This window comes from Rhipicephalus microplus, chromosome X, assembly GCF_043290135.1.
Source record: "Rhipicephalus microplus isolate Deutch F79 chromosome X, USDA_Rmic, whole genome shotgun sequence".
NCBI lineage: Eukaryota > Metazoa > Arthropoda > Arachnida > Ixodida > Ixodidae > Rhipicephalus > Rhipicephalus microplus.
In genome coordinates, this window is record NC_134710.1 from 270,168,702 (window position 1) to 270,191,225 (window position 22,524).

The following is a 22,524-nucleotide window of genomic DNA, read 5'->3' on the forward strand; positions in this document are numbered from 1 at the left end:
GACTTGTTTTATGGGTAATTCTTTTTCTACAGCGTTTTATTGATATGGTAATCATATGGGGCGCTTTTCTATCGTCGCCGTCATGTTCCGTACAAAGTCCAAATCGATAACATCGCCCGCGTGCCTTAAGTTCTACGTATAGGAGCGAAAAAATGCAAAGGCCGCAGACGGCGCGCCTATAGCAGCGATGAAACGCGTCGGCCGGCATCGTGTGCCACTTGAGACACTGCTTCAATGGAACGCTACTGTGGACACCAAAAGGGTCTGGCCATGTTACTGCCGTGAAAACAATTCACACACACACACACACACACACATTATATATATATATATATATATATATATATATATATATATATATATATATATATATATATATATATATATATATATATATAGTCGTAATATGATCCTCCCACAAGCGGATTTCCTAAAATGTCAGTACGCGTCGCTGAAGTCACTCTCCTTGTGCAATGGTGTCATCGCACGGTAAATTTTAAGTTCATGTTTTTTTTGTTTTTTCAAGCTCCGCTGGTTTTGCCCTCACACTTCAGCGAATTTCTGACCCAGACGTCCTCACTCCTTTTCCACTGGTCACATGAAACGCGGAGACAGGGGCGTGATTGGACGACGACCGATGCCTGGTCTGGCCCTTGACTTCAGCATTGTTTCCATTTTCCCAAGCATTTAGCTTCACCACCCAATCCACTCATCGATCTGTGCGCCACGTTTTTTGTTGTTCCTATTCCCCTTGATCCTTTCTTCGGAAAGGGAAATGCAGACCCTCGAGAGCTGGCTTTCCGTCGTCTCTCGGGTGGCGTGTGACGGTCGAGAAGACCGTGCCCGCCCGACCAGAAACAAAAAGGGTGGCCGTCTGTTTTCTTTGCATTTCTTGATTCGTGCTTTCTCGCCTATTGAGAGAGGAACAGCATGCTGTCGTGAACATGTACTGAGGCTGTTCAGCGGCTCGAGAAGTCTCTCTCCTTTTTCTCCCCTCTTCGTCGCGCTACACTGACACATACGCAGCCTTCGTATCTCTCGCACAGGCAAGCTCTGAAGCAACCGTAATGGGAACGCGCTTTTATCTATTTAAAAAAAACCAAGTTTGCGAGTAGATGAAAGCGAGGCCACTCGTTGATTCTTAACTTTGCTCTCTAGCAAGAACAATTTCCAATATAAGGTTCGGGACGAGGGTGTCTAGACGCTCGCGACAACGTTTTTTTTTTTTTTTTGAAGTTTCACACGACGCCGCAGGATGAATGGGAGGCAGCTAGAGTCGTAAACTTGCACATAAATCGAGCAACACTAGTGCTTTTGCATTCCGTCATGTATGAATGTTATACCACCGCGGCCAGAAATTGAGTCCGACAGCTGGTGCTCACCAAGAAGACGAACTTCATACCGATGGTGCAACCATGACCCCGATAGTGGAAAGACCAACTATATGCGTGTAGCCGCCAGTGCTTTGTAGCATACTATCAAAGATTTTTACAGTGTTTATACTAATATTGGCAGAAGCTTTCTTGTAGAGTCTAATGCTAAGGATGCTCCACACAGGAGTGTCATCTTAACACATTAAATCACACCCTTTCACGAACCCTCGCTCAGAAATAAAAAAAGACATCCATTGATCCATCACGCCGTTTGTGGCACGCTCTTGTTAAGCTGCGTCTGTACAGTATTTTATTGTGGTAGCAATTATATCAACAATCGTCCCTGGATTTTGTCGCCGGTGTAGCGTCGCCGTCACTCACCCCATGTGTATACGTATCTATATTTATGTGAACCCAAGAAAAAAATATCCAGAAAAAAGACTGCGGCGTGCGGAATCGAACGTGGAACCTCTCAATCGTGAATGCGAGGCGTTAATTGCTGTGCCACGGAGGAACACCTCCTTCAACGTTCAAACGGCAAGCTATATCTACTACTTACCGCTGTTGAAGGGCACCTGGGGGGAACTATCGTATTTACGGCATTACCAGCAAGATGACGCAATTATCGCGCGTCATCACATCGTCAAGACGCGGCGGTGCGCGCTCTAATATCCCATGCATACTTTGCCCCGCAGAGAGGAGGGGGGTGGACGTTCACTCGCGCGCCCTTATCTCGTGGTGGGGAGGATCTGTGGTCTTGGCTGGCCTTCGGCTTTCACTGCAACAATTCTCTTGTAGTTACCGTGCACACAAAGGTCATTGCAATCATTGCACAGTCTGCTGTGTCTGAAAAGCGCGTCTTTTCCGTTAACAAAAAGTAACAACTGAGATGCTTATTCGCGTTCATCTGTACTTGTGAGACGTTTTGGAGCACTTTTCAATCAGCTTGCTATTCGGCGCGTGACCTTCCAGTTTGTTGCTATAGCCTTTGTCACAGCTTCGCCTTTGTGGCAAAGCAGCGACTTTTTATGGAAGTACGAGACCTTCGACGCCTCGGAGCACTACACCTGATTTTTTTAATGTGAAGCATTTCTTAGCGAACTGCAGACACTGAACTTTTAAAATATCTGTCTATCGATCTAGCTGTCTACGCCTACGCGCTTTCGTGATCACCTCCTCAATTGGGGTAGACCAAAATTAGTATAATACGTGACGGTAAGAGGCTTTGAAGAATACACCCGGCTCATTATGGCATGAATCACATGAAAATATTGTTGAGTACGTCGTCAAAACTTCTCCTCCACAAGAGTGGAAACTTGGGCTAGTTGGTGCGTAGTCATATTTGCAAGATGTTTCAGCGCGCGAACAAAGGAAAAAGGACAGGGTAGACAGAAAGAGCACAGCGCTCTTTCTGTCTACCCTGTCCTTTTTCCTTTGTTCGCGCGCTGAAAGATCTTGCAAATATGATTCTCCTCCACACACACACGCCCCATAACCATATATCATGGGCCGCGGTATGCGGCTCACATGTGATTGGCAGTTTACAACTACCCGTGAACGGCGAGAACAGGCACTGGTAAGTTAAGTGCAAGAGCGTTAGCGAAAAATTGGGGGACTCTTGAAGGGGCCCTGAAACACTTTTTGAGGATGGTCAGAAAATTCTGCCGATTGGTAGAAGAGGCTCCCGACAACACACGAGCCAAATAATATAGCACACCACGTGGCCTCGAATTCGCAATAAATTATCAAAATCAGCAAAAATTGCTCCTATTCTCTCGACAAATCACAGAATATGCCCAAAAATCACACGTTAATTACCGATCTATCAGCCATTGCCTCGATTGAACATGTCGCGCTCGCTCGTTACCGAGATAACCGCGGTTTGGCCGCTACTTGTCCATGTGTGCACGCGCGATCACACTGAAAAGCGGCGCATTCGAAGAAAAAAAAGTGCTCAGAGTCACGAGGCGTGTGTGATGTTTTTCTGTGGCCATGCCATCCCTCTCTGCTTAGCTTCCAGCGCTTTCGTCGGGACAAGAAAAGAGAGAATGCAATCGCACCATTTGACAAACCTTTGTAACTCTACTCACACTGCATGAATTATTAAACCTTTTGTGGCGTTGAATTCGTGCGGCAATAAGCTTTTCCAGTTAATTCATTCTGTAGTTACATAAAAACGCATTTCAGGGCCCCTTTAAGCTTCGCCTTTAAGAGTTGAACGGGGTAGTGAAATCGGGTCCTTAGTACGTCCTTCAACCGCTAAGTGTATACTTATTAATATATTATCTTACACACACACACACACACACACACACACACACACACGCACACACACACACACACACACACACACACACACACAGTAGATTGTACCAGCGCGCGCGCGCGAATGGTACATACAGGTATTGGCTCTCAAGCAAGAGTCGCATTCTCTCCAAGATACACGCCACGCGTTTGCCATCTCGGAGACAGTAAAGAGTCTCAGAATGCCTCACCGAGGGCAGGACGTTATCTAGCATTTGCTATTTCTTTGATAAACGCCTCTGGAAAGGCATGATAAGTTTTCCGTTAGATGAACATAGTTTCCCATTTTTAGAACTGTTTGAAAGTTCTTGTGTGTTTGTAGCGGCGAAGGCTGCACTATCCCGCCCTTTTTCGACTTGGTTTGATAGCCTCCAAAATGCGGCTACAAACCGCCGAACACGCTTGTTTTCGTCGTTACACCTCTCGAATAAAATGTGTTAAGGAGACACCTTTCACTACATGGTGTTTATGTAGTGTTTTTTTTTTTCGAAGCAGCTGCAAGTAACTTAGTAGCTTTGTGACAGAACACCTGCTTGCCACGCGAACGGCCCGAGTTCGATCCTCAATAGGACTGAAAATTTTATTCTTTATTTCCTTTGCTTCTTTCTCGATTTTTGACTCACGGAAGATTTTTCGTTTACACCCAATGGTACCGACGCCGACGGCGGAATTTCTGCGATACGAGCTCTCTAACGCTATTGCGCTAAAACTGGCATCAGCTGTTTTAGCCCGACGAATGTAAAGAATGAATATCAGTGCCCCAGCAGGAATGGAACCCAAATATTCTGCGTTGATTTCAGTATTCTACCACAGAACCACGCCAAGTCCCGCATTTGCCCCGGGAAAAGACCCTATGCAGGCGTTATGTTGATGAAACCTCAGTTGTGGTTGCAGTGACTCAATTTATAAGCATTGCATATCTACTCCTATGACCCAGGCATCACGTCCGGTTAGCGTCAGTTGTATACTTAAGTGTGATCCGTTGAAGTTGGTCTACATAGCACTAGCCAGGTTTACTATCGTCGCAAGTCGACTGAATATCATTAGTTCGAGTACGAGGGAATATTTATTACACTTGCGGTATTTGTTCCGACGTTCATTTTCCTTCTTAATACATGTCATAATATCGACTGCCCATGTTATCTGATGAATTTCACTGTATTTCTATCTCTTGAAGTTGCGCCCACCATTTTTCGTTTCATTACACACTGTCCATATAAGTTTGTTTTTTTTGCGCCCCACAGCGGTGCTCTAGTGGCTAAGGTACTCGGCTGTTGACCCGCCGGTCGCGGCATCAAATCCCGGCTGCGGCGGCTGTATTTTCTATGGAGGTTAAAATGCTGCAGGCCCTTGTGCTCAGATTGGGGGCACGTTAAAGAATCTCTGGTGGTCGAAATTTGCGGAGCCCTCCATTACGGCGTCTCTCATAATCATATGGTAGTTTTGGGACGTTAAACCCCACATATCAATCAAATTCTTTTCTATCTTCTGCTATTCTCAATGCTTATGTGCCTTGTGTTAAAACACGCAAAACACAATTGTTGTACGCTTTTAAGTGACAGCGGTAGTTTGCCTCTCGTAAGTCGATAATGGCCGCCGTATACAACCCACCCCGTGTTCATTCTTCCGTGAATTTACACGGGTAGGTTCCTCTGTCGGTACTTGAGCTTGATATATAGACGTCAGCGTATCCAAGGGTCCCTTTATCTATCGCAGACTCGCTCTCTCACCGGACCACCTTGTATTATTTTTTGCTCTCTGAATTTTTATTTTCAAACATACTTTAACGGTTTGTCAGTTGAAATCTCCAATCATATATTAGTATTCGTAACCCTTTTTGTTGAAGACTACGATGTCTTTTCCAAACCTCAAATTGCTAACGATTGCGCCGATATTATTTGCTTTTTTTTTCACAATGTAGTCGCTTATCAACTTTTTGTAAATATACAGCGACTAAAAATGGAGATATTCTCGTTGGACCACATTTTCAATTGGTACTTTCCTACACTTCTTAGAGAGGTTATGGTTTCTCAACACCCTCGTTAAATTTAAAAAAATATAGGTCAAAGGGCGCGGGCAAGGTGCGGACTATGGCATAATTGATTCATCGAAAAAAACGACGCAACAAAACGTTGTTCCGTGTGTGTTCTCGCCATATCACGAGTAATCGCTTCTCTCCCTTGCATGACAAGACAATTGCAGTTACTCCAGCACGTACATACACGATTTGCTCAAGCAGTGCTATCAAAATATGCACTCTTTTTACTTTGTCTCGCCAGAGCACATGGAGAGTCACATGCGACGATGACGTCGTAATAGACGTCAGGCCGCGTTATCAATAAGTTAGCCCTGCCGTGAAAGCATGCACGCTGCGTTCAAGTCTGCACGATCAACGAACATGGCCGTTGAGACAGAAGCGCAGCGGGTGGGCGGAATCTCGTGACCGGAGAGTACAATGTGGCGTGTTCGCTCAGCAAGGCACAATGCAAATCAATGTATCGAATGGTTCGCGAGAAACGAGTCTCTGTGTACGAACCGCAGGTTGCCCGGCGGTACGTCGCTCCGTTATTTTGCGAAGGTGTGACCAATTCCATACTTGCGACTTTTGTCGCACGTAGCATTGATGTCTCATACATCAAACTGCTGGCCTCGTTTTTTTTTTACACTCTTGGTGTATGCGTTCGCTTGTCTCACTCTTTCTTCTTTTACCTGAAAAACTCTGACTGTGGACAAGAACGAGTAAATACGTACGCTTTTTTGTGCAAAGCCACGCACGGATACAAGCACGTGTATCATAATTTGGAAGCGACCGACAGAGTTGTTGTTTTTTTCTTTTATAGGTGCCGGTTCGATTCACCCTCTGTGGCTTGTAACTTTGGCTTGGGAGGGGTTGGGTGAGAGGGAGGGAGTAAAATAAACACCTAAAAATAGCATCGATCTCTTAGTGAGGTAGCTGAGGCATGGAAAACGACGTTCTGCCGCCACGCGACCTGTGGGCTGAGCTAGAAAAATAAATATAAAAGAAGTACCCGACAATGTCGTTGCTAAACTTAATGAGTAGACAGAATGGTATTAAGTGTTATAGTTCCTATTCACCTAAGGCTATTTTTATGCGATGTGCTTCAGCATTCATCAAAATTAAAATCATAGAACGATCCCCAGCTCCCGAACATCAGCTAATGACTGTGAGGGTCCCATAACACGAAGGACGTAATTTTTTTGTAGTTCATTATTTTTAAAAATAGAAAACACTAGTGCGGAGACAGGAAGAAAATGGGAGGATACTTACGTCATAAACGATTCAATATGAACACAAAAACTTTCACCCGACCTGTTTCTTAAACGACGAAGTTTTACAAATGCCCGCTCCATATAGACTGAAGAAATAGCCGCCGTGGCTCTTCATGTAACTGTAACTTATTAAACACGACGCTGATGTGAGAAATGGCGCGCTTGACGAGTACAAGGTGAACTTTTACGCATTGAAAGATGTGGAGTTTATGTGGCTAAAACATGCACCGAAATCTTCCTATCTGACGCGACAAGAAATACAACAGAAGCAATAAAGCACACGTAAATCACAACCTGTTTAGAACGCTGAATGTCGGCGGTCAAATTCGTAGGAACGAGACACTAAGGGAATATTTCGAATTGTATAAAACCCAGCAGGAAACACTAAGCACAGAAAAAGGAAGCGACGGGACTTTGTTCTTTCTCTGTATTGGGTGTTTCCCGCTGGTTTTTATCGAATTCGACATGTATGAACTATAGTCTCGTTTATGGCCTTGAAAAGGTAGCATTTGCTTGCAGAGTTTGAAAGTGAGCTCATACGTTTTGTGCATGAATCACTTCAGGTGGCTTTCCTGGGCTAATGAAAAGGACGTCTTTGTGGCAATCTGTGTGCTGTACCAAATACGCTTGAACATTTCTCTCTACACCATGAGATACTGTATGTTTCTAGATAGTGTATTTTTGCATAGTTATGTCGTAGTGCGTCGATTTAACCAAATATGGCTTTGAAACAATAAGAACCCGACATTCTGCCCCCTCTTCCAAAAAAAAAACATTTTGATGCAGAGATATGTCCAGTTTTCACAATATCACCACACACTACCAGTTACAGAGACGCATATACACATCCCCCCACGGTAGAATAAACAGAACGCAAGCGGTACACTGCAGACAATTACAAAAAGGTTCACACACAAACCCCTGAATCGTGCACGCCATGTATCCAGATATTTACACTACGAACAGATGCGCGTCATGTGGCGAGGTTGCCACTATTAGTCACATGTTAAGGGATTCGATTTGATTTGATTGATTAATTGATTGATTGATTTGTGGGGTTTAACGTCCCAAAACCACCATTTGATTATGAGAGACGCCGTAGTGGAGGGCTCCGGAAATTTAGACCACCTGGGGTTCTTTAACGTGCACCCAAATCTGAGCACACGGGCCTACAGCATTTCAGCCTCCACTGGAAATGCAGCCGCCGCAGCCGGGATTCGATCCCGCGACCTCACATGTGGTAGTGTCAGGGCCTGATTGACAACTCGAACAGTGCCGATGCATCTGTCTCTTCCACCGCCAGCCTCCGCTCGCGCTGGAAGACCGCACTGCTCAGCTCGAACCTGACAGCGCAACTCTGGGCCGTCCAGCGTGCCGAGGAAGCCGCTTCGAGACATTGCAAGGTCTCGGAACCGCATCCGCGGTGGGTGCGGAGGCCAGCTAAAGGACGCCGGATTCAAATCTTCTTCATCCGGAAATAAAGTTTACGTTCTTCTTGACGCAGAGAGAGAGATCAATGGGAGAAGCTGCAATATTAACTTGAGAGCCCCCCCCCCCACACACACACACACATACACATACACGTACATACATACATACATACATACATACATACATACATACATACATACATACATACATACATACATACATACATACATACATACATACATACATACATACATACATACATACATACATACATACATACATACATACATACATACATACATACATACATACATACATACATACATACATACATACATACATACATACATACATACATACATACATACATACATACATACATACATACATACATACATACATACATACATACATACATACATACATACATACATACATACATACATACATACATACATACATACATACATACATACATACATACATACATACATACATACATACATACATACATACATACATACATACATACATACATACATACATACATACATACATACAGGCCAACAGAACAGTAACAGCGATCATATAGATGAGCAAGCAATGCTTTCAATAGATGACGATTCTATTCATTATTCAAGACAAAAAGGAAGCGAGCTCTGGCTGAGTGAACTCTTGTTGTCACTTCCCCAAAATTCAGCCTTATGATCATTACGAGGACACTTAACGACAATAAAAACAAACCAACCAAAGGCTTTTCAAGCTCACCCCTGATATTCTATTCTAAAGCGAAACAGAAGACTTAATTGCAGTCATGTAGGCGCCAATGGCTAAAACAGACATTTGTGGCTACTAGTGCCAAAATTAGGTATAGTTGGGTGTTATAAAAAGTAGTTCAGAGTGTATTGACACTCAATTCATTCTCATACATCCAAAGGCTTCATGCTGAACAAAGGAGGCATCTCTTTAAACTATGGTTTCTTGCAGTAAACTCTTTGAGAATATTCACATATACTTGATCAGGACTTGTGGATGCCGAGAGGACACAGATAAAAATATGTAGCATTCTCGTTAAGGGACATTACTTTAAACTCACCCAACCATTCAGCGGGTCGTCAGTGTTCTCACCTTGGCATGTTTTGGAGAATCTACCTAGCTGGTCTAATAGCAAATATTTTTTGACAAAAGAAATTTCCCCTATCTCAGGCCGCAGCTTAAAAGTCGAAGTACCAGGCAATACCATTCGAACGTCCTTAATTACTCTTCTATTCCTGGGACATGCGCTGACCAGAATGGTGTTTCTGCCTTCATCAACGTATACGCAATTTTTTAGGTAACCCTTCCACATATGATTTAGTTGATTCGACAGCTACTCTGGATCATGCAGTTCAAATAAATGAGAAAGGATATCTACAAAGTTCAGCAGGCCCCGTCAGCAGCAGAACTGGCAACGAGCAAATTTATGAAAAAAAAATGACTCATTTAATCATGCGTTCTCCGTTGTAACACACTTGAACTGTGCCTCAATGTTACTCGCAGCGTATATATTCCGCTAAATCGAACGTGAACAGGAAAGAAAAAGCTATAAGTAGGTTATGCGACGATATCTGTACATTGTTTTTGTAATTCAATGGCACCAACAATACGACGGCATAAAAGATTACAAAAGAAGAAGACATACACACGAACTATTGCTGCTGTACATATACATAGCGCGACTGGCACGCATTACGCCTACTCCAGCAGACATCATAATCGGCGTGATTGAGCACTGGGCAGACAATACAAATAAGAAATGAATAATTCGCTCGACAGAAGCAAGCACGTTTGTGGTGGGTGCGGCTCAGCAGACGGGGAGCAGGGCGGCCGCAGTTGCGACTGGGCCGCGCGAAAGGAGCGCAACTTTTCCCATTTCATTGCCTCATCGTGCTTGCTTTCTATAGGTATCCGCAACTGGTTTTTTGCATGTGCCCTCGAGCGGTGGATACTTTGCTGTGGATATACCCTTTGCATTCGGAAGTTTGTCAGGGTAGTCTACCCAAACGTTCTCGTCCACTAATAACGAGATGAACGCCCATGCAGGCGATGCACTATACGTCGAATTGGGTAGCATGCTGTAATACGCTTTTTTTGTATACGACGTGCAACGCATAACTTTAGACTTCACGACTGATATGCCATTGACTGCACATGTGTACGTTTATTACAACTTTGAGCGAGGGTTCGTTGTTAAATGTCAACTGGCGTACCTTGTCAAAACTATTTAACTATATAGGGCTAGTTAGCACGGCCTCAATCACTCAGGAATGCCACTTGCGTCCAGTCCGCTACAAAGCTGTTTCGCAGAGACGGTTCATATGTCTACCACGGCAACGTTCACTGTGTTGAAATGAGTGTGACTTCGCCGACTACAAAACTTACAGGCTCGTGCATTCGCAGACGCACGACTTCACAAAAACTAGCGAGCTATTACCGGCACTCATTTGTCCAGACTCCCATGCAGCTTCTCTAGCCGCTTCTTATGTAGAGAATGGTCAAGTACAGCTGTGTGAGTGCGAGTGCAGCCTTGAGTGAGTCCGCCGAACAGTGCTCCCCTGCCGCGCTTCACTGAGTTCTTCATGCCGCACTGCAGTGGTAGAGTCGCTCGCTTAACCAAAGCTCCATCGTGGATCACACGCGGTGCTTTAGAACAGCGCTGAGCACTGCGCCAGGGCAGATCGATCTTTGACGTGTATTCTTGCCGCTTCCCTATTTACAAGCCGGCCAGCGAGTAATCGTTAGCAAAATTGAATCGGTACCACCATCTTAAACCACTAGCAAAAGAAGCCGGCCTTCCTGATGAACCAGGAGTCGGCAGCTGGAGGTGGAGGGCGCTTGCGCTAAGCGATGTATTCATTACGAACCCGTTGCTCCCAGTGGGAGCGCAAACGGCGCAGACCGAACTAATTTGGAAACTGCTCTTCCTGTGCTCTCTGTTTGGGCACCGCTCTCTGTCTGCGTTCTCTCCACAGCAAAAGAGCGCGAGCTTATCTGCAGGCAGTCTCGCTTAACCAGGCGCTTCTTTGATTCTCTTCTGCCGTACTGGGCGGCCTTTCTCTCTGTCTTTTCTGGCTCTCAATTTCTAATCAAACCTCTGTAGTCGTCTGCTCCGCACGTAGTCATGGATTCATCGTTCATTTAGTTCATAATTAGCACTAAAACATGAAAGATACAGGCGATGCAGAAAGATAAGGGAGCGGAGAGAGAATATCCATCAACCCGTACTCCTCGATATACATTATACGACCGATTTGCGAAACAAAGTGAAACGTCATCTTCGGCACACGCTTAAACTCAGCTGCGAATCAGATTGTAGATCTTAGTGACGTTGTTGCGAGGTGAGTGAGCGGGAAATCAGAACGCGAATGTAAAGGGAAACCGCACTTGTGCATGGCACGATGTCGGGAGAAAAGAGACGCTAACGAAGAGGAGAAAGTGAAGGCGCGCGTTTGGGAGTGTGGCAAGAGCGTAATTAAGGCCGTAGGGCCGTTCTGTGACCAAATCGAGTCAAAGCTCCGGACAAAAGAGCAAGGGGCCTGCGGACGCTTATTGCGACAAACACACCATGCTGATCGCCTCTCTACTTGGCGGCACGTGCTCCTGCCTTTGTAGCGCAATGCCCCCTCTCTTCGTCTTGGTGGTCACATGCTCTTTCCGCCTTCCATACTTTCGTGTACCCTGGCCCTCACTACGTCGTCTTGCATCGCTCCGCTCGCATTTCGCTCGTGCACTGTACAGACAGAAAGACTGGTAACCACTTCTCCCCGACATCAGGAGCGAATGGGCAAACCCAAATTTTCCCTGAGAGCTAATTATCTCCAATCCTGTGCTAAACTGATTGCTAACCTAACGCTACGCTTTCTGCGTAGCATTAGGTTAGCTTAACGGTACGCTTACGCTTTCTTAACGCTTAGGCTGTCTTAACGGTACGCTACGCTTTCTGCATAACGCTACGCTTTCTGCGTACCGTTAAGACAGTGCATGCTTCTATTCCTCAGCATGGGGTCAGAAGCGTGGCTCGAGGCCGTTCTGAACTTTTCCAGAAGCGCACGATTCAAAAATAAAAACCCAGTTTACTAATGATTCTGGAATGGTGTAATTAATTATTTGTGCCCCATATTTTCTAAAGACCAGTTATTCTGGAAGCCTGTGCGGTAGTAGCCTACCCTTTCTCAATCCACGCTGTGATTGTGGAGAGAGAGAGAAACCGAATGGAAAATGCAGGGAGGTTACAACGAGCTTTTTTTTTCGCAACATAAGACAAACTCTGAGCGCCTGGTCCTAAATAATTTCGAATATAGGGACGCACAATGAGGTGTTCACCGCCTGTAAGCTTAAGAGCTTTGAGTATAGCTTCATTAGAAATATTGTTTTGTGTTTATATGTAAAAACATCTAGACTTTTAATGTTGAATGCATCTAATCGCGTCGATACCAGTGTCACTAGGAGATTGTTGATTCGAAAATGAGGTACTCGCGGTGCTTAGGCAGACTTTGTCGCTTTCGACGCATCATTCAAGTCTGTAAGGATAATCACTACTACCGACGCAACTAGCCACCACGACGGGGCATTACGAAATTATATCTAGACAAGGTTTCGTTTATTTAATGCGTGTATACCAGGGCACCGCTTTTCCCTTTTTGGGGAAGTACACCATCTTGTCCCTACTCGCAGACAAAAAGCAGTGCATATATAGCGACCGTTTGTTGCGGTTTCAAACATACGGTAGGATAAGACATCTGGGTCAGGTGACTGTACGGCTGATTACTTAAAGCCAGCGTTAGAACAAGCTATTTTTTTGTGAACCAATCGTAATTATGTAAAAATCCCATAAGCACAGAATGTAGGCAAGCGCAAGCGAAACTATGTGACTCAGGTAGCCCACAGTCTACCGATAGAAATGTTCCGCTTCATTGATGAGTCCAGCAGGCCCACGAAGCGGCCGCCAGGTACTCCCTGTCGGTCCCTACGTGGGAGACGCCCGCTACGCGCTAAGCGTGTCCTGCAGGACTCAAATAAAGTTTTTTTTTCATTCATTCATTGATGAGTCATCTGCATTGTTAAAATGCTAGGGCTTTTGAGTAAATCGCCTTCCTCTGGAACAGGACGAGGGCTACGCACAGCTTTCTATATCGGGGAGAGCTGGTTTACGTCGACAAAATAGCTCGTCAAAATTTCGTCCAACGCTGTGCGAACTGTTCATTAGCGCAGCGTTGTATTTGATTTTGCTTGCGCTGGCTGCGAGTGCCTGTGCTTATTCACTTAATGAACTTAGAGCATCGGTTGCTTCTCTCGACATAGAGCTGTACAGCACGAGGCTACTCCAAGTCACTCTAAATAATGCAAACAACGGCTACTTTGTGCAATGAACAACCCTGCTTGCGTACATAGGCTCTCTCTTTCTCCCTCTATCTCAGTTTATTTCATTCTAATGATTTTATTACCGTTCATCATTGTGAAGCGGCGGGAGGGAGGAGCAACAAACTGTATATCCTTCGCACCTTTCAACCTGATCTTCGTGCGCTATATACATCCAGGTTGAGTTTAGGAGGAATAATATTTTTCAAACCACTGTTTCACAGTGAGTGCGAAGCAGTGAATGCGATGTCAACAAGTTAGACTGTCGCATGATGAGCGGCAAGCAACTCGATACTTGTGGAGCGCTGCTCAAGCTCAGAAGACGCACGAAAAGGACACGCACGGGAGAAGTGCGAACTATCAACTGTCACAGCTCGACATTCGCACCATGCTACTCAAACACAAAAAAGGACGCTCGAAAAGAACTTACTGGTATACACAGAGCAAACGCGAACTGTCACAGTTGTTACTTTTTCTCTTTTATCAGTGCGCTGGTGAGCGCTGAACACTGCGACGCGTGGAGTGACCCCTCTGCGCCTCGTACAGCGTGTGGCGTTCGAAGCATTGTTCGCTCGGCATTCCGCACAGCGAATAGAAAGGTACAGAAATGGGCCACTTTTTAGTGCGTCCCTCAAGCACAGCTGAAACATAATCTAGGAGCGTTGCTGTAAAGCGTGCCCATCCCACCATCTTGCGGGTAGTACTGAACACACCGAGGTACCTGCGAGATCTACGCGCCGCCAGCGGTAAATGCCAGGCATTTGCACTACACAGTACGCCATCTTGGTGAGCTGTTGGGCCTCGCCACCTTTTGTGTATAAGGTGATATGAAAAATTCTCACTGTTCTACGGAACTTCGTTAATAATCGTGTGTTTCCTCAGTAGCCCTGGAACACTTATTATCGCTGGGTGATTGTACTTATGTTACATACTATTGGTACCATTTTAGGGGCATTCTAATGAATATCATTAAAGAAAAAAAAGTGGCACGTGGTCGATCTGTATAACACAGCAGGCTGTGGTGTGAGGGGTCACAGGTTTGAATTACAGTGGCTTACTTGAAACAATTTTTTCCGATTTACTTTTATGCGTGGCTTTTTAAATATACATATACATATCCGGGAGGTGACAGGTTACAGTACCGGCGAAAATTCGACGAGGGTGTCCATATAAGTTTTCTCGCTAAACTCATGTGGGGCGGCCTACTATAGACACATAAAGGCCGAATGCTCCACAGGGAAAGAACACGAGAATTTGAGGAGTTCGCAAAGAGTGGTGGAATATAAAATATTTTGAGGGAAGATTAGAACTACGAAGCGTTGATCGGATAGCAAAGCTAAGCAAGCAGCTGAAACTTTTGTCGCTATAGGCCCATAAACAACTTGGCAGCTTCAAAACGGGGCCAAGTACGAACTATGTGCAGCATGCTTTAGGTGATGACATTCCGCCCCATGACACGTCCAGGTCATGTTCGGCGCTTCCGAACCCTATAGTGTGCGTCGGTGCGTATCGGACCCCATAACGTCCCAAAACACCAACATACGCAGACAACGTCCCAAAAAAGACCAACATATGCCAACGGAGGCACTTTAAAAATAACAACAATGAAAGGACACGCTACAATAGCCGTGCGTGGTTGGGCGAGCAAGCAGATGAACGCAGCCGAACGCCGTCCGCGTCCACGCTCCATAACTGAGCCGGAACGAGATGAACGAGCATGACCAGTTTCCTCGAAAACCGAAGCGGTGGTGACTTGTTTCCTGCCGCCAGACGCCGCCAGCATGAAATGGCTCTCCATCAGCGTGACGTTATCTGGTCGCCTAGGGCAGCGGAGTTGCATCCCCTAATTGTTTCTTGCTCCGTGTACACAACTGACCTGACTCTAGCATCGGGTGAGGCTCGTGACTGAGGTGGTCTAATGAAATGAGACATATCTGGCACCGTTCGCATGACAAAACACGGGAAATAGTTTGAAACACCACCCACGACCACTTCGTTAACACCGCTTCACTAGACTAGGAAGAAAAAAAGACTTGCCTCCACCTCGTCACGCTTGGTCCCTCTATAGGAGTTCATGTCGCAGTGCACCACGCAACTGTGGCCGGTGCATGCGCTATATCTGAACATAATCCTGACCCCCCACCCTCTCCATCACGGCGGGTGGAGAGTGTCAACAGCTCAATTATCCTTTTACTGTGGGCAGGACGCATACTTAGTAGGGCAGTAATCCTGTCGTCTATTAGGTGACATAATAGGTTCCGAGGGCCGGGAAGCACAGTAGGGGAGCGTGGACAATTTAGTAGCACGAGAGAGCTTGCAAGCATAAAATGGAAGACAAAAGTATTCAAACATCGTTGGGAGAGGCCTTTTGACCTTCAGTGGGCATAAGGTGCCAATAAATTTCTTGCTGTCGGCACAGAGAAACATGTGCGCGCTTTCATGAGGCGCCGCAAAGCAAGGGCTCGGTGGCTTGATAGTGCGATCTGGCACCTTGAACAACATTGTCTTGAAGACAATGTTTCTCCGAAACAATTCATTATTATTATTATTATTATTATTATTATTATTATTATTATTATTATTATTATTAGGTGCTGTGGTTTAAGGACTCGAAACCACGATATGATTATGAGAGACGCCATAGTGGAGTGCCCCAAAAATTTCGACCATGCATCTATAGGGTTTTTAACATGCACCTCATTCTTAAATCGAGGCACATGGGCCTCAAGAATTTTGCCATCTATCGAACTTGACGTCGAATAATATAGCCATGTAAGCGGCTTTTGCGAGCCTAGCACGCTATATAGACATCACAGAAATAATTTTTTTTCTTCCCTCCTTTTAACTTATTATTCCCGTTCCTCGATACCCTCTCAGCGTAGTTAACGGGACGTTTTTAAGGTCAACCTCTTAGACTTCTACATATACGTTTCCTGTATTTCTTTCTTTCTGAGATGGGTATTCCCCGCCTGCTTTGCGGCCTGCAGAGAAGTCAGCCGCAGATGCCGCTGCGTTGTATCGCCACGAGCAAAGTCCACACACGTGTGTGCACCCATAACCTCGACATCATTACCAAATTGCATACACCCATGTATTCACCACTTTACATTGCCTCAAGTTTATCAGTCCTTTTTCGCATGAACATATCTTCCTGGAATGCTAGTTCTCATTCGTATTACCCATGGCACTTACAGAATCAATGAGTGCGGCTATCGTGAAAGTAACTTCTGCTCATTTCTAATGATAACGGGCGTTTGTACTGTCTAGTCTTCTGCTGCGTCCGCGTCTGCATGTCTTACCTTCTGATTGATTGATATGTGGAGTTCAACGACCCAAAGCCACCATATGATTATGAGAGACGCCGTAGTGGAGGGCTCCGCAAATGTCGACCACCTGGGGTTCTTTAACGTCCACGTAAATATAAGCACACAAACCTTAATCACTTCGCTTTTACTGAAAATGAAGCCACTGCCGGAATTTTATACCGCGACCTGCGAGTCAGCAGCCTAGTTGCTGACTCTAAGGTCTAGTGACCTTAGCCACTGACATGGCCCGACATGGCCCCGCCGCGGTGGTCTAGTGACCTTAGCCACTAGACCCCCGCGGCGGGGCCATGTTGTACCTTCTTTAATGTCTAATGATATGTTACGCTTTATGTAAGCAACACTTGCAATGCGTTGTATAGCTTGCTTACACATTGAGTTCATAAAGTTTATTTAGAAATCTTAGAAAGAAAGCTGATGTTTTTCACACAATTCAAAATATTAGACAAACAACGGTACATACATTTAAAATGAGCACATAGATACCTTTCTTCTGCCCTTTCATTGCATTTTTCTACATCGCTAGTTTTGTTGCATCTTCAAAAAAGGTTGGTTAACAAGCACAATGTCATATGTTTCTTGCTGTGGGTTCATATGGATTATTTAATTTTTTGAATTGAGTGCTACGAACGTCGTAATATAAGTTGATTAAATAGCCGAGACGGTTTGGCCATTAAGTGTTAAGTAGATGCAGATAAACTTCCTTGAAACGGCCAGGTGCCTCGTGAAAAATTAAACCCAAAGGTGTGTTCAGAATTCCGCGTTCGGTATATGTGGACGTTAACTTACTCGGGGCTGTGTGTGGTGTTACGGCATAGCCCGGAAAGAAAAACGAGAAATAGCCGTAGGAATAGTACATAGTGGCTCGCAGAGCTTTGAGATGTAACGCAAGAAAAAATAATGTGCTACGAATAGCGTGCGCGAACGGTCTTTTTTTTTCAGTTTTACAAATGAAAAAAAAAACAACAATATGCTCCCGCAAATGTGGATGAGCTCTCAGCATAGCCTCTTTTGTCATACTTTTTCTTTTCGGTTTTTCGCTCCACTTGTGGATCTTTTTTCCCTCGAATCTGCATTCGAAGAGAAAAAAGAGCCGATCTGTATTCGTAGCTGTATTCAAAGAACATCTGGTTCAAACACTTCTCGAGAAGGAACGCGAGATCTCGGATAAATGAAGCCATATATTGTGTAAATGGAAGCGCGAGACACGGCCGACAAGAGCGAGGTAGAAGTGGGAGGGGAAAAAGAGTGAACGAAATTTTTTTTCACCAGCAGCTGCTGCTATCTATCGATGAAGACGACGACAAACACGACGTGAAAATAAGAAGAGAAACGTGAGCGAGATGACCTGCAGAACTGTCAGGCCAACTGGAGGAATGAGATTGCAGCTGTTGCTGGTGCGGGTGCACTAACGTAGAAAAAGCGGGGCGCAAGGGGTCGTCTCTTCCATCCAGTCGACGAAGAGGTTCCTTCGTTGGGCAAAAGGAAGAATCTCGAAGACGAGGCTCTCCAACGTCGTTCAATAGCTCCCTCTGAAGCCGCTTATATTCTCCTGGTTCGTCTAAAATAGCTGCAAACGTGCGGGTCGCTCGCGCACGCCGCGTTGTCCTGCGGGTACTTATTCCGCAAGGAGGCGGGCGGCGACGATTTGCACCAAGATGAGGGACGAAGATTGAACGGGCCGCAACGCTCGGCGCGGTTTCTCGATGCCAAATGTGGGTTACCCTTCCGCCCCTGATTTCCTCTCTACACTCGCCGCCCGCAGAAAAATTTGCCGAGATGGGGTCCGCTACTTAACGATCAACCTAACACGCCGTTTCACGTGGACATCAAGGGGGTAAATCGTTCCTGTGCAGTTCCGCTCACCCACGTCTGATGGCCGGATAATGCAAGCAGGTCGCGACCGCCTCGACAACAACTTGCTCAATCGGCGATGCCAAGTGTGGGCGAGGAAAGCTTGCTGACGCTTCACCCACTGCGGTCGAACCAAACATATTTCTACTTTTCCTTCCATCTTCCCCTTTGCAAGCGCCTGGTCGCATGCATATTTACCAGAAACGCGTCGAGACACCACTGGTACAAGTTTGGTCCCACTGGAAGGGTGGGACAATCGAAAGGCTGCGGCATGGTCACTGTTTACTGAATGTCTGTAGTGTATAAATAGAGCCTGTTGCATTCAAGAATCCCACCAGACTTTGCTGCGTAAACATTGACAGGAACACGACAGCGAGAGTGCACCTGTCAGGTGCTGTTCTTCGCGTTTTAGTTGCGGTGAAAACTATCATGGAATTCATTCAGTCGTATCCTTCACACCAAACGGGTCGACATTGTCCACCCCCTTTTTTGGATGGCCCACGTTTTAGGTGGTCTCAGATACTAATTGAGAGGTAAACTAAAAGAACTACAAACACCTTAATAAAGTTTTTTCAAATCAATAAACAATTCTTACGCTAGGAAGAACGTGTGCACATCTCAAACACGGTGTCATGACAGCGGCTATATTGCGGCATGACGGGAAGGCATCAGAGAGATATTGACGATGATAGTGTGATGATTATTCCTGGACAAGCATTAACGATGACCCCAGGTTACGACAGTCAATGAACAAGTAAACCGACGAAAGAAACACAGATACTGACAGTAATATACAAAACCGGGTACTCTCAGTGACAGACCGAGAGAGCATCTCACGACCGTCAAGGCACATTCTCCATCCCCTCTCCCTCTGTGCAGTGCGCCGGGACGGAGATGGCTCCAACGGTGCACATCTCCCATACGGCGCGAATCAGGAAGCATGACGGCCCTGCCAAGACGAATTGCAGAGTCAGGGAAATACTGGAGAGGGAGATCTACTTGAGTCTCGGTATATAACTGCTACTGAAGATATGTCTAGTCGTGCGACTTCGGTACATCTTTAAGAGGTATTCATCCCACACGACAAGCTGATAATTTTGCGAGCTCGCGCCTTACTACGTGTCCCCCTCCCCTTTGTTTAGAGTCTTCAGTTTTATGAAGTCCCTGTTTGCACCATACGTGATGATGTGAAATAGGTTCAAATCATTCCGTCTGCACAGAGCATCCGCTCGTGTCTGGAAGAAATTTGTCATCACGGTTATCCCCTTTCTTTTTTGTTTCTTTTGCACGCTTTAGTCAGAGTAGTAACGGTCTTCGCGCACGCGCTGTAGACGTCTAAGGAATTCTTCGTGCTTTAGTAAAGTTCCTTTGCAAGTAGGCGTCCTCCTGTCAGTGTCCGTGTTTTTTTTTTTGTGTAGACGTACGTGTATGCTGGCCGTCATATGCTCTTTATCCTAGAATAGTTGCACAAACTAGCCCAACAACGTAGTAACTGCACGACTGTCAGCTGCATTGCGACCTTAACATTTTTGCATCTTAAGTATTCAGACGTTCATGCGTTAGACTAGGAGTGCATGTTTTTTCTAGATTGCCCATCAGGTAATTTTAGAGTATGTACCTAGTGTTTTACAACAGCGACACACTACGGACACAGCCTTTTTTTATCAGTAAAATGCTACTTCAAGCCCGAAATATATATATATATATATATATATATATATATATATATATATATATATATATATAGGGAAAAAATCACGCGGACCCCCCGACAGAATAAGAAATGGGGAATAAAGACTTTCGTTACTTTCTCATAGAGGCTTCTTTGACAAAGTCAGGTCCACCAGACGAAACGTTAGTGAAAATATGGAGTGCCAAAGCAACGAAAGTCTATTTACTAATTCTTATATATATATATATATATATATATATATATATATATATATATATATATATATATATATATATATATCGAAAGAGAGAGAGAGAAAACGCCTAGTTCTGTTGATATGCGAACCCTACCCTCCTCTACGGACAGCATCTACCAAAGGCGCACAATTCCTCATCGTACCAAGGCCACAGGCTCTTAAGTTGTCTCATTCACTAGGCGCACAGAGAAGAAACTCATGAGTTGAAGCAATTTGCACAGTTTCTGCTATAGCGGAGACCTCGAGACTTTTGTATAACAACGGGCTGCAATAAAAAAAAAAGCATGATATCTGCCTAATCCATACTCTACTTCGCTCGAACATTGACGGGGAACCTTGATCACCTCCCGCCTCAGCTATTGATAGGCTACATGTTGGTATTGAGATCTTGCGGAAGCAGGCAATGCTCATGTCGTTTTGAACTTCTTCACATGTTTTTTTTTAATAAAGTGCGTTACCCTTTCTTCATATCTCGCTCGCTCACTCTCGCTCACATTAAAGCAAATCGTTATTTTTCAAACCTCACCAACGCGTGTCGTCGAAGGGGGTTGGCTGGAAATTTTATGTTGTTTCTTCACTACATTATAACATAACTTCCCCGAGACACCGAGCTGTCAGTTAGTTGGGTGACTGGAACGGTATACACCGTCAGTATTCGACTGTTTGCCCGCATATTGCGCAAGAGTACTAGCGCCACAGCGGCGAGTCAAGACAGACATATTTGTAGTCGTGTTTGGCACTATAAATGACAAAAATTGTTTGCAAAATCCAAAACAAAATGAAGAGGCGTTGTTAGGGTACCGGTGCGTGACGGCAACCTGCAAAGAGCGGTTGCCGATGCAAACAAAAAGATATGGCACATGAGTCGAGGGAAAAGCTTTGAGGTAGTGGAAATAAACAGAAAAATGCATAGGTGGGGTGGTTTTCAACGAGACCGAATTCACTTCGATGGGCGGCTAGGTCATGAGGTGGGTTGGCGACTTGCAGGACGCGCAGTAGCTTTTTTGGGAGGCACGCGGGCCCTTCGGGGTTCAGGATAGCTAGTGATGAGGAAAACAACCAGGGAAACTCTTTGACAAGTGGTAGACAGATACGATTCCCAGGTGCCACCAATATCTAAGACACGCAGAGTCCGGGGCAGAAATCGACGTAGCCACGAGGGCAGAGCCAATTCAGACGTAGGCTATATTGACATGCAGGGTGGCAGGAAAAGGAGGAAGTGGGGAGAGATAGAAGAACAGCTTAGGGAGCAGAAGCTGATAGTGTATGGGTTTGTAGAAACACATCTTAGGGACATGGAACAACAGCCTAGCAATCCGGACTACGCATGGGAACATTGTAATAGAAGGGAAGGCAGCAGAAAGGGGGGTGGTATAATTGGGACATTCATTCATGAAAGTACAGACTGGCAAAGGGTCAAGCAGGAGTGCAGGGGAAATTTATGGCTAAAAGGAAAAATAGCTAGGCAGAGGACACTCCTGGGTTTTGTATACTTGTGGACAGGGGCAAAAGCCAGAGAGGAAAACCAACAAATGGTGCAGTGCCTAGAAAATGACATTGACGAACCAGGAGAAGAGTGCGAGGTAATTATATTAGTAGATATCAATGCACACATAGAAAATA

General features: G+C 45.2%; 1 protein-coding gene across 1 annotated transcript in view; it reads right to left on the minus strand.

Moving 5' to 3' along the window:
* LOC119161517 (frequenin-1) overlaps positions 1 to 22,524 on the minus strand; it is a 279,556-nt gene that overhangs the window by 99,539 nt on the left and 157,493 nt on the right. The window lies entirely within an intron of this gene.